The sequence below is a fragment of the Tenebrio molitor genome, unplaced genomic scaffold, assembly GCF_963966145.1.
Source record: "Tenebrio molitor unplaced genomic scaffold, icTenMoli1.1 SCAFFOLD_938, whole genome shotgun sequence".
NCBI lineage: Eukaryota > Metazoa > Arthropoda > Insecta > Coleoptera > Tenebrionidae > Tenebrio > Tenebrio molitor.
The window spans coordinates 1-13,178 of record NW_027184302.1 but is presented as its reverse complement, the minus strand read 5'-3'; the positions used below and the strand labels follow the sequence as shown (position 1 = coordinate 13,178).

General features: G+C 42.9%; 1 non-coding gene across 1 annotated transcript; it reads left to right on the top strand.

Annotated features, from left to right (window-relative positions):
- Window positions 1-4,390: 4,390 nt before the first annotated feature.
- On the top strand, window positions 4,391-4,510 carry LOC138141119 (5S ribosomal RNA). Its single transcript, XR_011163005.1, has one exon. It is a non-coding gene; the product is annotated as a 5S ribosomal RNA (ribosomal RNA).
- The last annotated feature ends 8,668 nt before the right edge of the window (window positions 4,511-13,178 follow it).

Genomic DNA, 13,178 nt, shown 5'->3' with positions numbered 1-13,178 from the left:
CAGCTTTTACAATCGACGAGTCCCGTCCGTCAGTTTTATTACTTCTCGTGGTGTCTAACGAACGAACTTAAAATGTCAGGTCGCGGTAAAGGAGGTAAAGTGAAGGGAAAAGCGAAATCCCGTTCGAGCCGTGCCGGTCTCCAGTTTCCGGTGGGTAGGATACATCGTCTTCTCAGAAAAGGAAATTACGCGGAACGCGTCGGTGCAGGAGCTCCCGTCTATTTGGCCGCCGTCATGGAGTACTTAGCCGCCGAAGTTCTAGAATTGGCAGGAAACGCTGCCCGTGACAACAAGAAGACACGTATTATACCGCGTCATCTGCAGCTGGCCATCAGAAACGACGAGGAATTGAACAAACTCCTGTCCGGAGTTACGATCGCCCAAGGCGGTGTCTTACCCAACATTCAGGCCGTACTTTTACCCAAAAAAACCGAGAAGAAACCTTAAACGAACGATCGATCCATCTCCGTGGCGAAAACTCAAAATATCGGCCCTTCTCAGGGCCACTATAGCTTTTTTTTTTCGTAAAATGACCGATGCATCTTTTCTTTTTGTATTATTATCATTTACGACTGCAATGCCAAAAGGAAAGCAAGGGGTGTTTACGATCTTGGTACATTTATCAGGTAGTCAGTTAGTAATAATTGTCCGTTGTTTCTCGAAAGAACATCATGTTTCTTTTTTTTCCTCTTATTTTTATTTTGTGGTTCTGAAAAGAACCGATTTTGTATTTCGTATTTTATTCTGGTTTTCTCGAACGGTGAAGAGCGCCAGGAAATTAACCTCCGAAACCGTAGAGGGTGCGTCCTTGACGTTTCAAAGCGTAGACGACGTCCATCGCTGTCACGGTTTTACGTTTGGCGTGTTCCGTGTAGGTGACGGCATCTCGGATGACATTTTCCAAGAACACTTTCAGGACTCCGCGAGTTTCTTCGTAGATCAAACCGGAAATACGTTTCACGCCGCCACGACGAGCCAATCTTCTGATAGCGGGTTTCGTGATGCCCTGGATGTTGTCACGCAGGACTTTGCGATGACGCTTCGCTCCTCCTTTTCCCAATCCTTTGCCTCCTTTACCGCGACCGGTCATCTTTTCAGATTATTTCAACTGACACAAAATACCTGCACACCTCGTCCCTAGGAAGTCAACTACCGCAAAATTTCAACTAACGGAGCCTTATATAGATTCAACGGTTCACCATCGACCAATCGACGAAGTCAGCCGTTGACTTTGTTCACGTATAAAAGTACAATTTAATATGGCGGAATTTTTAGTACCCGTTTACCTTTCGACGCGTGCACGTCTAACGATCGTCAGAGTCGATTTTAATAATTGTCAGTTTTGTTTTTCATTCGTTTCATTCGAAATGGCCAGGACCAAGCAGACCGCACGCAAGTCCACCGGAGGAAAAGCCCCCAGGAAACAACTGGCTACCAAAGCGGCCAGGAAAAGCGCTCCCGCCACTGGCGGCGTCAAGAAGCCCCACCGTTACAGACCTGGTACCGTGGCTCTGCGTGAGATCCGTCGTTACCAGAAAAGTACCGAGTTGCTCATCCGCAAGCTTCCCTTTCAACGTTTGGTGAGGGAGATCGCTCAGGATTTCAAAACCGATTTGCGCTTCCAAAGCTCCGCCGTGATGGCCCTCCAGGAAGCGAGCGAAGCTTACTTGGTCGGTCTGTTCGAGGACACGAATTTGTGCGCCATCCACGCCAAACGTGTAACCATCATGCCAAAGGACATCCAACTTGCCAGACGTATTCGGGGTGAACGCGCTTAAATTTTTCCACATCGTGTTTCGGAAGAACAACACGAAACACGAATTTTATAACAAAAAAATCGGTTCTTTTCAGAACCTCAAACTTTACAGGCAAAAAAAAAAATATATCGCCCTTCAACCGGAAATGAATAAAATAAAAATGTCAATAATCGGTCGGTCCTCTCGATTCGGGTTGGGTTGCGGTCGTTCGTAAAATTTTATTGCATCCTGTCATCACCTACCTGCCAGCTGATGCTATCTATTTTATTTGGTTTCGCCGTAAGGATAGTTTTATTTCTTTTTTTCGTCGTAGATTATCGTGTGGCCCTGAAAAGGGCCATTTGTGCGTGCCCCGTTGCCGGTAGTACGATGATGACGTCGGAACGAGGCACAGCCGAACGAACATGAGTCGAGTATCCATCCACGTTTCTCACTTTTTCCTCTTCGGCGAAGCGGCCTTTTTCACCTTGACAGGAATGGCTTTGGCTGTCTTGGGTTTGGGTGCTTTGGGTTTTTTAGTCGGACCAGCCTTGTTAGATTTCTTCGCTTTGGAAGGCGATCGGGGTTTCGGGGCGGCTCTAGTTTTCTTTTCTGCCGAGGAGGCGGCCGATTTCTTGGCTTTCGCTGCGGCGGCGGAGGCAGCGACGGCGCTCTTCTTTTCGGCAGCAGTCTTCTTCGCTTTGGGGGAGGCTTGTTTTTTGGCTGTCTTCGAGGAAGCCTTGTCGGAAGTCGTCGCGACGGCGGTACGTTTGGCGGATGATTTTTTCGTCTTGGATGCGGCGGACGAAGCGGGTTTCCTCTTGTCGGAGGCGGAGGCGACTTTGGCACCACCGGAGGTGGACGAGGCGAGCTTGAACGAACCCGACGCGCCCTTACCTTTCGTCTGAACCAGAGATCCCGACGCCACGGCGCCTTTCAGATATTTCTTGATGAAAGGGGCGACCTTTTCGGCGTCGACTTTGTAATTTGCGGCGACGAACTTCTTGATGGCCTGAAGAGACGATCCTCCGCGTTCCTTGAGTCCCTTGATGGCGTTGTTTACCATCTCGGATGTCGGAGGATGGGACGGTTTCGCCCTGGGATTTTTCGCTTTTTTCTCTTTCTTCGCGTGGGATTGAGGGGTGGCAGCGGAACCGGTGGTGACCGATGATGCTGTTTGATTTTCGACGTCGGCCATCTTTCACGTTAAAACGTTAAAAGTTAATAATAATTATTGAAAAAACACTTGCTCACACACGTACACTTCGAGCACCTCGTGAACGAGAATTGAACAAAAAAATTTTCTAAGTCTTTATAAAATAGTCGCCACTGCGGACGGAAGACTGAACGCGCACCGCGTCCGCCGTCGAAGAAATTGCAGGCCTCGGAATCGTTGCCCGCGTGATGGCATCGTCCTCTTTCCTCGATCACCATCGCCACCGTGTGATCAAGCTGGCCGAACTCGGTTTCCGAAGTTTCCCTGGAGATAGCGAAGTTCGTCTCGGAACGTCGGTGGGTTTCGAATCAGGTACACGCCCCTCCAACCACCAGCCCTAAATCCGGGTCGTCACGGTTTCGATTCGGGACCGACGGTTTACGTCGGCGGTGCGGGGTAGACGCGTCGATTCCGGGAATCCATATTTCGTTCGCCGAAATATTGGTCCATCTCTTCCCGGAATACCGCGCCACCTTCTCGATTTTACGACATCTTCGCGTCGCCAAACGCTTCCGAAACGGTCGAAGCACAGAAAGGACCTGGTGTTCGAACCGAGGCAATTCCGACAACAGGATGCCGCGAACCGCCTCTCCGACGTTCAGGTCGATCGTTTTCGGCGGAAGTTGAAACGGGACGAGTCGACGACGGGTCCCGTTGCCGTCCGGACCCTTCGGGACGGCCGAAAGTCCGTCGAGAGGATCATCCGAAAGGAGACGGTCTTCATCGTCCGACCGATGCCGCACCTACGAGTTTTCCGATATTTTCTTCGACGGATCTTCAGGTTTTCTTCCTTTCTTCCGTCTTTCTCTCTTCGTAATTTCGTGTCCGACCTGCGTCGTCCGAAGTCGGGGTGAAGATCGAAGAAAAAACGCCAAAAATAACAACTCGTCAGCCACGCACACCGCGTTCGAATGTCTAACGGTCCAACTTGGATTTTCGAAGATCGCCGAATCCGAGGGACGATAAATAATAATAATAATAATAATAATGGTAATAAATAATAATGTTAATAATAATAATAATGATATGATGATTATAACGATAATTATTATAGATAGGTAAATAGAAACACAGGTCTCCTCTCGAAAATCGGAACTTCCTGATATTACTTACATATTTCGGTCGATCCAAATGTGGGAATCTCGTCGTCGTCGGAGCAAGCAGCGCGGTAGGTGGGGTGAAATTCTGGATTTTCCACCGCCGCCGGCGGTCGAAAAATGTGCGACGCGGGAGATCGCCAGTCCGTCTAGTAGTCTCTCTTGTCGTTAGAGCGTGACGTGGTGGTTGTTGTGGGATTTCCCGTTAGTTCGGTCCGACGTCGGTCGTCAGAGGGTAAGTGCATACGGAAACGAAACGCATCGCGTTTTGATGTTCATATTCGTGCATCGGAATGTTAAAAGCAATATATTTTACACCAACGATCACACCTAAACACCACGGCAACGGCCATACCACGTTGAAAAGCACCGGTTCTCGTCCGATCACCGAAGTTAAGCAACGTCGGGCGCGGTCAGTACTTGGATGGGTGACCGCTTGGGAACACCGCGTGCCGTTGCCCCCCAACACTTTTTGTTTTTTTTTGAAATCCATAGCAACCACCGAACCGATTTGTTTTTCGTGCAGGTATTCGGAAACATGCACAGACCCGTATAATGTAGATTCATAGCTTTAAGTACTAGATAATTAAGAAAACAATTTTTTTTGTCGATTAATTGTAAACAATTGCAGAATAAAAACTCGTCAAACGGTAAAGGTTGTCGTTCGATCACCGAAGGTAAGCCACGCGGGCAGCGGTCAGCACTTGGACGGGTGACCGGTTCATTATATTCCTTCCGTGAGTTTAACAAAGATAACATATGCAAATGTCGTAAGTGCGACGAGGAAGACGGCGATCTTTTAATGTAAAAAAAATATATATTAGGTTACGCGTACATGCCACTTTGACTGCTGCTTTATTTTTTTGGTTTTTAAATAATTAGAGATCTGAATTCAACATATCAGTTCTATGTTATAATGGACAGACAATGTTGTATTCTTGGCCCCTAACACGTTAAGACCAACATAAAAACTAGAATAACTTACCATTCGTTAAACGTTAAACAATTTCGAACCACGTTTTTTTGAGCTCGAACAAACTCATAACACAACACTCATTTATTAGTCACTGGACCATTGTAAAACGAGAAGAGAGAAAAACCATGCGAAACTATTTTTAAAACGAAGAGAATAAAGGTTTTAAATGGTAGGGCTGTATGACAGACTTGTCAATTATCGTGGGGGGTACGGCTGAGATTTATGACGAAATCGAGCGGCGCCGGCGGTCGGTCACTTTCACGAAAGAGGTCTAAACACGGGTCGTTTACGATACCCTCTGGTTACTAGAAAAGTTCTAGACAGATGTTTGTCGGCTTTTCGAGGTATTTATTTGTGAGTCCAAAGACTCAATGGAGTAATATCGGACTGAAATTCCAAGATTTTGCTGTGTAATCCAAAAAACTATGTTCCTCGTAACATTTAACGATGTGTTAATTCAACTATTATTTTAATTTTTCGTATACGTATTTATACTAAAAAGTACAGCGCTTCCAACAGTGAATTGTGAATTGAAAATGTTTCAAAGAAAGATCGATAGTTTTGAAAAAAATTACATATTAATAAATTTAGATAGATTTAGAAGTATACATTGCACTTACTTTTCAAAATTATTGTACTTCTGATTTGGTTGAAATAACATAATATGTAGCAGTCATAGTCTTGTGTACATTGCAGTCGCGGCTGGTGTTGGGTAAAACCTTTATTTTTTAGGGGGTCATTACCCAAATGACCTCATGGACCAGCCGTTCCTGTTAGGTTTTATATATCAAATTGATTCGTCTGTCTTTTTCATCATGCCTTCGAAAAGCGAGCTCCTGTTTCGCCAAAGTAACTGTGACGTCAATTAAATACGATAATAAAATTCGGTTTTTCCGAACTTATTGTGAGTGAGAGCAGTGAGAGCATCTTCTTTTCGTATCCCACCTCCACCCGGCGGCAGTAGTGCAGTGCTTATCAACATAATTACCGGCGTCTCGCCTCCACATTTTGACTTTTTTGTGTTTTATGTGTTCTCTAAGTCCAAAATTTTTAAATTTTTAAAAAGAGATTGCGGTACTATTCCTGTTGCTGAAATTATAATAATATATTTATTAATTTTTGTATTATATGTCTGTGTTATATTGTGTGAATTTGGAACAGCTATATCTAAAAGATATGCTTGCTTTTGTTGTTTATTTAAAATAATAATGTCTGGTCTGTTATGCTGAATGTGAATGTCAGTTAAAACTGTGCGATCAAAATATAATTTGTAATTGTCATTTTCTAAACAACTTTCTGGTTTATAAATGTAATGTGGTTGTGTATCCTTTAATAAATTGAATTTAACTGCTAAATTCATGTGTATAATTTTTGCGAATATATCATGACGTTTTTTATATTCGCTGTGAGCCAAAACGGTGCAAGATCTTGTATTGCAAATATAAAACCCTCAGCTCTTTAAAATATCTCCCATGTAAAGACTTTTGTTTTATATTTGCTATAGTGTCATATCACGAGCTCTATTGAGAAAATAATTTTTTAGTGAAGCAATTTGATTGTGTTGTAGAATTTCTAGATTTGAAAAACCCCTACCACCATTTTCGCGTGGTAAATTAAATCTTTCAACAGCAGATTTGGGGTGATGTTTACAAAATTTTGTAAAGAGAACTCTAGTTTGAATATTTATATTCTTTAAATTAGTTTTGGACCATTTTATAACACCAAAAGAATAGATTTAATTTGATTTGATTGATTAATACCTAAATATTTATAAAATTCTCCTTTATTTAAATTTTTAATGATTTCTCCTTCTTTAGTTATATATTCTAAATTTTCGTAATGACCACGACATATTGATTGATTTTCAGTTATTGTTAAGTTTTATGTCATCCATATAAAGAAGGTGATTTAATTTAATATTAATTTTATAAATTTTAAGAATTTTAATTAACCATGAATGTGGTACTGAATCATAGGCTTTTTTGTAGTCTATGAATTGTTGTTGCATTATTTTCCAAACGTTTGAGACTTAAAATATTCGTCAAATGTTCTTCTTTTTTTAAATCAGAATACCCCTGACAAATCCGAACATTTTGTTTTGCGGTAGATAAAAGTAAACATGGGCCAAGACAGAATATTAATATTCGGTGTGGAATTTTCCTGCGTTCTTGTTCATTTCTATCGAAGTGCTCACGAAAAGTTGTGAATATCAACACTTTGTAATTGTCGTAGTGAAAAATAAAAAAGATAGCTATGGGGCACAACTTATTTCGCACTTCATTAGAAAAGTAACAGTATTAAAATAAAAAAAATATTTTTCTAAATTTCGAACGTTAGGTCTATCCTGACCAGCCGCCAATTAGTGGTATTATTTTATTTTTTGCTGTTTTCCACAATAGTTATTTTTATATTAAATCATTGATTCAAAAAATTGAAATTAAAAATTCAAATTTTTGAAGGAACTCTGAAGTTTCAATGCAGTGACCATGTTGCTAGATAACTAATAAAAAACAGTGCGTGAAATGAAAAACAGAAATAGTCGTATGCGTTTTGTATGGTTTCTATGGTTTCGATCTTACTAACAATGCAATGAAAATGACCCACTTCAGGCACAGATAACTATGCGTGAATTTCAATTTTTTGAATCAATTATATAAAAACAAAATTGATTTGGCGGCCGCTACACAAAAGTGGTGGGAGGCGAGAACCTGTTTCCGCCGGTCAATTTTAAAATTAATAAATTTTCCCTGGATACGTATTCGACTTATCCGGTACGAGTTATTTTTAAATTAACTTAATGGCCCGTTGCTCTTGTTCTTTTTACATTGAATATGCGATGTTTTGGCATCGTTAGCAATAGTACAATACTCACGCATTTTTAATCTAAAATTAACAAAACTTGAATGGATCGGGATTATCACACTTCTGAATTGAAGTTTTCATTCGTTTAAAATATAATTGATAGTAATACGTAATGCGGATTGCCTAAACGTTGCTTCCATCACGTCAACATCACACATTCACGTTCGCCCGTAGAAATGGCGTGATGCACACGAAATCGATCCAAAAAGGCTCATAATATTTGTGTCACGCGAATCTACGTCGAAAACTAGAAAAAAAAAAAATTCAATTCGAATTTCAATAATCGAAACGATGCGTCGTCGATACTAAACGTAGGTAGTAACTAAAGTGTGATCGGGTGCGATAAAAGTGTCCGTCAATAATCATCATCCGACAATCATTTAATAGACGAACGCTAATTTTTGGCACTCACTCGGACGACAGAACCAGTCCAGACGGAAACCGGGGCGCGGGGTGGGTGGGTGGTTGTATGTCCGTGAATCTGTCCGGCGCGCGTCAACATTTCAGTTATCGTCGCGAGAGTTAAAACGAAAGGTGGTTAGTGTGAAAGTGACGTTTTTTCGTGGAGACACGTTACGAAGGGTGAGTACCTAATATAATATAAAACCAACCGAAAACCCACAATAGTGCCCCGGTTTATTATCGTGAATAGGTGTTTGGTAAATATTTTCTGTATTCCAACTAGCAAGTCTTTTATCAAAAAACTCCGGCAACATGGCTATTGTGGTATTGTTGATACCACCTAACTGAAGAACTTAGTTAATAACTAAGTCGACGATTTTATCGGGAAATTGAACGGAGAAACAAAAATAGCTCTTAGCGACAGTTGCCTGAAGTCGCAAATAACGGCGATTGACGAAATCACGTTTTTTTTATTTTAATTCCAATGAACAATACACAGGGTCACAATTATCTGTTATGTATTCTATAATGTTTTGCAAAGTAAATAATGTGAGTTGTCATGCGTAATATTAATTAGCTAAGTAATTTTTGCAAGTATTTTATGTCAGATATGCAATGTATAATAACGTAATGTTGCAAAGTATTTTAATTTTTATGCTAGGTAGAGATAATAACTCGACAATAACTCTTCTCTAATGAAAAAAAAAATAGAAAATGATTTAGGAACATAAAAAATCTCATTAAAACAGGAACAATTGAAATTAAAATAAACATAACATTCTGTACTAAAGTACAGTTTTGTTCACTCCTTTTTTCAAAGTCTTCTGTCCTCTCATTTGCACATACTGCTATTCCAAAACAGTGAAATTGTCTGTTTCAGGGAATCCTTAACGTTCCTTGCTAATGTCAACAACGTTTTCGATGAAACAAAGAGTCGGAAAAATGTCGGCTCATTGTATTCAATAACATACGCGACTACAAAACCATCTGTATCATTTGTAGGAATCGCGGTTTTTTCGATGAGAATTCGTTCTAATTTTTTCTTTCTTAAAAAAGCTAAGTAATTTTAATTTCACTAAAGATGAACATTTAGGCTATATGCTGGGTAATGCAAATCCATCAACCATCAACTAGGTTGTTCAGCAGATGTACGATTGTTTATTTGATTTCTTCTTCCGAAGAGTTGTATTCTGGCAAAATAGAAATTTATTCATAACATAACCTCAATCAACTAAATTATTTCGAATACAATAACCACATAACTACAAGTTGGATAGGCATGGGTGCAAAATACCGATAATGCATGAAACCTAATAATAATAATAATGACATAATAAAAGTTAATTAAAAATCGCTGTTTCACGTCTTTTTCTTTTTTGTTCGAGAGTTTTTGTGGTTCTGAAAAGAACCGTTTATAAATGTGTCGAAAACGAAAAACATCTATTTCGAACTGGTGTACTTGGTGACGGCTTTGGTACCTTCGGAGACGGCGTGCTTGGCCAACTCACCGGGCAACAACAGACGCACGGCAGTTTGAATTTCTCTGCTGGTGATCGTCGAACGTTTGTTGTAGTGTGCCAGACGGGAAGCTTCAGCGGCGATACGTTCGAAGATGTCGTTCACGAAACTGTTCATTATGCTCATAGCCTTACTAGAGATACCGGTGTCGGGATGGACTTGTTTCAACACCTTGTAGATGTAGATGGCATAGCTCTCCTTCCTCCTGCGCTTCTTTTTTTTGTCGCTCTTGGAAATGTTCTTCTGAGCTTTCCCGGCCTTCTTGGCTGCCTTACCACTTGTCTTCGGCGGCATTTTTCAATTCAATTCGATTCAACAAACTCGCGAACTGCTCTGACTCGTGTGCGTGCGTTAACTTTGCACCACCACCTTTCTGATAGGTAGTGTGTTCACCAGAACCCCACCTGAAAACGGGCTCCCACCAATCGTCACGTCCTATTCTCCTATCACGGAGGCTATAAATTCGAAGCACAGCTACCAGCTTTTACAATCGACGAGTCCCGTCCGTCAGTTTTATTACTTCTCGTGGTGTCTAACGAACGAACTTAAAATGTCAGGTCGCGGTAAAGGAGGTAAAGTGAAGGGAAAAGCGAAATCCCGTTCGAGCCGTGCCGGTCTCCAGTTTCCGGTGGGTAGGATACATCGTCTTCTCAGAAAAGGAAATTACGCGGAACGCGTCGGTGCAGGAGCTCCCGTCTATTTGGCCGCCGTCATGGAGTACTTAGCCGCCGAAGTTCTAGAATTGGCAGGAAACGCTGCCCGTGACAACAAGAAGACACGTATTATACCGCGTCATCTGCAGCTGGCCATCAGAAACGACGAGGAATTGAACAAACTCCTGTCCGGAGTTACGATCGCCCAAGGCGGTGTCTTACCCAACATTCAGGCCGTACTTTTACCCAAAAAAACCGAGAAGAAACCTTAAACGAACGATCGATCCATCTCCGTGGCGAAAACTCAAAATATCGGCCCTTCTCAGGGCCACTATAGCTTTTTTTTTTCGTAAAATGACCGATGCATCTTTTCTTTTTGTATTATTATCATTTACGACTGCAATGCCAAAAGGAAAGCAAGGGGTGTTTACGATCTTGGTACATTTATCAGGTAGTCAGTTAGTAATAATTGTCCGTTGTTTCTCGAAAGAACATCATGTTTCTTTTTTTTCCTCTTATTTTTATTTTGTGGTTCTGAAAAGAACCGATTTTGTATTTCGTATTTTATTCTGGTTTTCTCGAACGGTGAAGAGCGCCAGGAAATTAACCTCCGAAACCGTAGAGGGTGCGTCCTTGACGTTTCAAAGCGTAGACGACGTCCATCGCTGTCACGGTTTTACGTTTGGCGTGTTCCGTGTAGGTGACGGCATCTCGGATGACATTTTCCAAGAACACTTTCAGGACTCCGCGAGTTTCTTCGTAGATCAAACCGGAAATACGTTTCACGCCGCCACGACGAGCCAATCTTCTGATAGCGGGTTTCGTGATGCCCTGGATGTTGTCACGCAGGACTTTGCGATGACGCTTCGCTCCTCCTTTTCCCAATCCTTTGCCTCCTTTACCGCGACCGGTCATCTTTTCAGATTATTTCAACTGACACAAAATACCTGCACACCTCGTCCCTAGGAAGTCAACTACCGCAAAATTTCAACTAACGGAGCCTTATATAGATTCAACGGTTCACCATCGACCAATCGACGAAGTCAGCCGTTGACTTTGTTCACGTATAAAAGTACAATTTAATATGGCGGAATTTTTAGTACCCGTTTACCTTTCGACGCGTGCACGTCTAACGATCGTCAGAGTCGATTTTAATAATTGTCAGTTTTGTTTTTCATTCGTTTCATTCGAAATGGCCAGGACCAAGCAGACCGCACGCAAGTCCACCGGAGGAAAAGCCCCCAGGAAACAACTGGCTACCAAAGCGGCCAGGAAAAGCGCTCCCGCCACTGGCGGCGTCAAGAAGCCCCACCGTTACAGACCTGGTACCGTGGCTCTGCGTGAGATCCGTCGTTACCAGAAAAGTACCGAGTTGCTCATCCGCAAGCTTCCCTTTCAACGTTTGGTGAGGGAGATCGCTCAGGATTTCAAAACCGATTTGCGCTTCCAAAGCTCCGCCGTGATGGCCCTCCAGGAAGCGAGCGAAGCTTACTTGGTCGGTCTGTTCGAGGACACGAATTTGTGCGCCATCCACGCCAAACGTGTAACCATCATGCCAAAGGACATCCAACTTGCCAGACGTATTCGGGGTGAACGCGCTTAAATTTTTCCACATCGTGTTTCGGAAGAACAACACGAAACACGAATTTTATAACAAAAAAATCGGTTCTTTTCAGAACCTCAAACTTTACAGGCAAAAAAAAAAATATATCGCCCTTCAACCGGAAATGAATAAAATAAAAATGTCAATAATCGGTCGGTCCTCTCGATTCGGGTTGGGTTGCGGTCGTTCGTAAAATTTTATTGCATCCTGTCATCACCTACCTGCCAGCTGATGCTATCTATTTTATTTGGTTTCGCCGTAAGGATAGTTTTATTTCTTTTTTTCGTCGTAGATTATCGTGTGGCCCTGAAAAGGGCCATTTGTGCGTGCCCCGTTGCCGGTAGTACGATGATGACGTCGGAACGAGGCACAGCCGAACGAACATGAGTCGAGTATCCATCCACGTTTCTCACTTTTTCCTCTTCGGCGAAGCGGCCTTTTTCACCTTGACAGGAATGGCTTTGGCTGTCTTGGGTTTGGGTGCTTTGGGTTTTTTAGTCGGACCAGCCTTGTTAGATTTCTTCGCTTTGGAAGGCGATCGGGGTTTCGGGGCGGCTCTAGTTTTCTTTTCTGCCGAGGAGGCGGCCGATTTCTTGGCTTTCGCTGCGGCGGCGGAGGCAGCGACGGCGCTCTTCTTTTCGGCAGCAGTCTTCTTCGCTTTGGGGGAGGCTTGTTTTTTGGCTGTCTTCGAGGAAGCCTTGTCGGAAGTCGTCGCGACGGCGGTACGTTTGGCGGATGATTTTTTCGTCTTGGATGCGGCGGACGAAGCGGGTTTCCTCTTGTCGGAGGCGGAGGCGACTTTGGCACCACCGGAGGTGGACGAGGCGAGCTTGAACGAACCCGACGCGCCCTTACCTTTCGTCTGAACCAGAGATCCCGACGCCACGGCGCCTTTCAGATATTTCTTGATGAAAGGGGCGACCTTTTCGGCGTCGACTTTGTAATTTGCGGCGACGAACTTCTTGATGGCCTGAAGAGACGATCCTCCGCGTTCCTTGAGTCCCTTGATGGCGTTGTTTACCATCTCGGATGTCGGAGGATGGGACGGTTTCGCCCTGGGATTTTTCGCTTTTTTCTCTTTCTTCGCGTGGGATTGAGGGGTGGCAGCGGAACCG